The sequence below is a fragment of the Cryptomeria japonica genome, chromosome 5 (assembly GCF_030272615.1).
Source record: "Cryptomeria japonica chromosome 5, Sugi_1.0, whole genome shotgun sequence".
Taxonomy (NCBI): Eukaryota; Viridiplantae; Streptophyta; class Pinopsida; order Cupressales; family Cupressaceae; genus Cryptomeria; species Cryptomeria japonica.
Genome location: NC_081409.1, coordinates 69,277,910 through 69,282,236, shown reverse-complemented (window position 1 = coordinate 69,282,236; position 4,327 = coordinate 69,277,910).

Below are 4,327 nucleotides of genomic sequence, written 5' to 3'. Positions count from 1 at the left end.
GGGCCTAACAATTGGTATCAGAGCTTGAAACTTGGAAAAGGGTTTAACCACCTAAAGAGAAAGATCTTAGAAATGGAAGGCTAGAAACAATCTCGAAGGATTGTGCATCTTCAAGAAGAGCTGGATAATGCAAATCAAGTGATTGCAAACATGCAGAGGCAAATGCAAAAATCTCTGTAAGTAAGGAGAAGATTATCTGATGACTTGCAAGATTCTCAAGATGTAGTGGAACAAATCAAGACATTATCTGAGAATAGTATATCTGAAGAAACTGAAGAAATGATTGGAATGTTGAAAGAAAAGAACAAAGCATTGGTTGATCAACTAAAAGCAATGAAAAGAGAACATGAACATTTCAATACACAAATGACTGAAAATATAGATGCATTAAGGAGAGCTGAGGATAAAGCAAGAGATATACAAAGAGAAAAACAACAACTTGAAGTTCTAATATCTGATAAGGATGATGAAATCATAAGGTTAACTGGTATTCAACAAAATATGACAGATCAGCTAGGTTATGCTCATCATGAAGCAATTATGAAGAATGATGAAAATCAATCATTGAAACTTGAAGTATCAACGTTGACTGGTGAACTTGAAATAGAAAATAAATCCAAAGAATCATTGGAGAAAAGTTATGAAGCATCAAAGATGATGGATGCGCAACTGAATACAAGAAGACTCTACAAAGATGGAGGACTCAGTTACAAAGGAAAAGACTCTACCGAGAAAGGAATTAATACTATCGAGAGAGGAGAATCATCAAAACAAGCTGGAAAAAGAAATAACATCAAAAGGAAGAAGCCTATTTGCTACTACTATGGAAATCAAGGTCATACTTCCAACATATGCCAAATTAGAAAAGGTAAGCAACCGAACATCTCTAAGTCCAATGAATATTGTTATAATTGCAAAAAATATGGTCACATGCCTAATCAATGTAGGACAAAGTCTGTTAACAACCATCAGAAGGCAAAATTCAAAGGGTTTTGTAAAAACGACAATAGATATGGACATAGTACCGAGAAGTGCTGGTTTAAGCAAAAGAACTACATGAAGTATCCACACCGAGCAAACATTGGAGGTTACCGAACTCACACAAATTCTTACTAACAATATGCAACAGTACCATGGGATTACAATACAAGGATATGGTGTGAATGTTGTGGAAGATATGGACATATAAGTGCCAACTATTTTATAAGGTTCAGAATGAACAACTGGAGATCATGGAGAAATCCCGGTATGGCATGTTTTCATTGTCACAAAGCTGGACATTTAGTTGGAGATTGCAGAGATCAATCGAGAAGAGACACTGAGGAGATAAAGGAAAAATTCAAGATGATTTGGAAAAAGAAAGAAATTATGTCTGATGAAGAAAGCACCTTACCTACCGAGTTAGATGCACCTATTTAAAATTAGTCAAGAAAAGGTATGAAGGGACTGCATTCTTTAAAAGTTAAATCATAACAGTTCCTATTTTATTATGAACAGAATTCAAAATTTGCATAGTTAAGATGCATTTAGTCAGTTTGCATACTATACAGGAAACCTGTCAAGTTGGTGTATATAGGAAACCTGTCAAGTCGGTTAACAAAGCAAAGTTGGATACTTGGTGGAAACAAAAAATGAAGTAAATCGGTAAAAGGTGAATAGAGTGCATTTAATATCTTGACCTAGCTTGCATGGAGCCCGATAAGGTATTTTTGAGTACTTAAAAGTGTTTTCGCGATCATTATCATTCACCCAAGTTTTCAAGAAGCAGAGCAGAGTGAATCAAAGTGATGAAACTTCATTCAGAGCGAATTTCAAGGTATTTACATCAATCTATTCACACTATTTAGCTGGTTTCTGATCTAGTCAAATTGCTAGTGTCTACGGAGTGTGAAGAGTAAGTCACTTGTAAACCCTAAGGATAACCTGTCGAATTTTACTTGAGATCTACCATGGCGCCCAAGATCCAAGACCTTGTAGTTGTCCAAAATGTAGAGAAGCCATCTCTGAAGTATTCCCTAACTCCTACAGTCACCTCCAAACCGGATGATAAAACTACATTTTCACTCATCCCGAATCGAGTCTTATTGGTAGAAGATGTTTGATTCTTTACCAAGTGCCATGTTGAGGAACTCGGTCATGTAGCGATTAGTGACACATATGATGAATTGTGCACTGACGACAAACTAGATAGTAAATTTGAACATATCAGAATCAAGGGATTAACTGAAGCCCTAGTCTATCCTCATGTGTTCAAACCCCAATGGGTTAAGTTTGTATTGAGCAAAGTACATGATGATTTCATGTGGCTACAAGAGCAACCATTCAAGATCAAGAAGGAAGTCATTCACCTGATCACCGAATATCCCATCTATGATCATGCTCGTGCACAGAAAATGATATCACAAAAGGAGCTAATCAGTCTAATCGGAGTAGAATCCGATTACCGAGGACTAAAATTGAATAATGTCATTGATGCTGAACTAAAATTTGCAATTAGAGTCATTGGTTATTTTTTCTTCCAATCTACAAGGGAAAAAAGTGTACCATGTGCTGCAGTGGACTTGGCCTACAAAATAGTAAAGAAGGGAATGAAAGTAGACTTATGTGAAGTACTACTAAAGAACTTATTTGAGAACCTGAACACAATAAGGAAGCCAAAGAAGAACAACTCAGAAAACACACTCAAGTTCGGTTCACTACTTGTCTGTATGTTTTTCTATTTTGAAAAGTTCTTTCCCTCAGTCAGTAAAGTAGTATGGGAGCTACACCGACCTATCACCCATCAGATCAATGATTACATCAAGAAGTTAGGAGATAACTTTAATGATGTCATGGATGATTACTTTAGAAAATTCCAAGAGAAAATGCACAACAGGTACAGGATCCCACCACAACTGGTCAAAAAATACAAGGACGATATATGTTTTGAAGTCAACGCTAATTATTGCTATGTAAATGTTGTTGAACCAAGGATTCAATCGTTGCAACCAATGGGTTATGAAATTGATTATGATATCACACAACAACAAATTGATGCCTACCTATCATTGCCAAGGCATGAAACTGAACTAAGGTATGGAACCTATGAAGAGGTAAAGGAGAAAGTAAAAATGAGCATTGTAGTTCCTAAGGCCACAAGGAAAGCTACAAAGATGATAAAAGCTTTATCTGAGAAATTCAGAGAAGAATCCTCATCTACACCTATCAAAGGCAATCTTGCCATTACCGAAGAAGAATCAGAAGCACATGAGGCTGCAATAACATTGAGCACAGAGTTGCCAAAGGGAAAAGTTCTAAAAAGAAAGAAATAGGACATCACAAAGGCCTTGCCGACTCCACCAACAAAGAGACCCAACACCAGAGCATCAGCTGCATCACCGAGCAAGAAATAAAAGACTGTTGCCATTCCTAAGGTAACAAAGACTTACAAGAAATCTACTCAGAGACTCATTTTGGCAAAAGAGTTGAGTGATACAGAGTCTGATGATGCTAACAAATTCTAGATTGTGAAGAGCAAAAAGGCAAACATTCACAGTGTTAAAAACTTTTGTACCAATCTTAAGGAATACGATGGATTTACAGGATTTAGATATGTTAAGTATGAGTCTAGGAACAATGATGAGAAATGATAGATTGAAGAAGCTATCATATGTACACTTCTGAAGTTTCAGTTAGAACCATTAGAACTAGCAAAGTCACTTCCGAGTGAACTCTACTCACATATTGATAACAGATGGAAATATGCAATGGATTCAGAGAGAAAAATAAGAGAAAGAAGTCTTGTCCATTTATTTCCTAACATGTCCATAGCTAAAATCAAGGAGCATTTGTCCACATACAATTCAAAATTTCTTGTGAAACAAAGAGCCTTAAAATAGATGAATGGGCTATATATTGATGTGGGGAATGAGACTAAGGCCAAGTGGCAGGAGATCTTCAAACAAAAGGATGTCGGTGAACAATCTCAAATTAAAATTGTTGATGTCATCGAGCAAGATCCAGATGTCACCGAGCAAGGTCTAGACCCGGTTGACACAATACAAATTGATGAAGATGTAATGGATGAAGCCACACCGGAGCAGGAAATGATTGAAGGCACCACTTATGCAAAACTTGTGTCTAGTGAATCAGTCTTAGAACAAGTTCAGCTTTATCCGCCAGTGAAGCCAACAGTCCCAACCAAAGCTCCCAAGGACACCGAACAAGTTACCGAAGGTAACAACTCTGAAGCTGCAGAAGATACAAGTAATAAGTCTGAAGCTGCAGCAAACACAACAAAAGATTAATTGTCTCAGGGACAGACAAGCACAACAAATATTACAGCAGA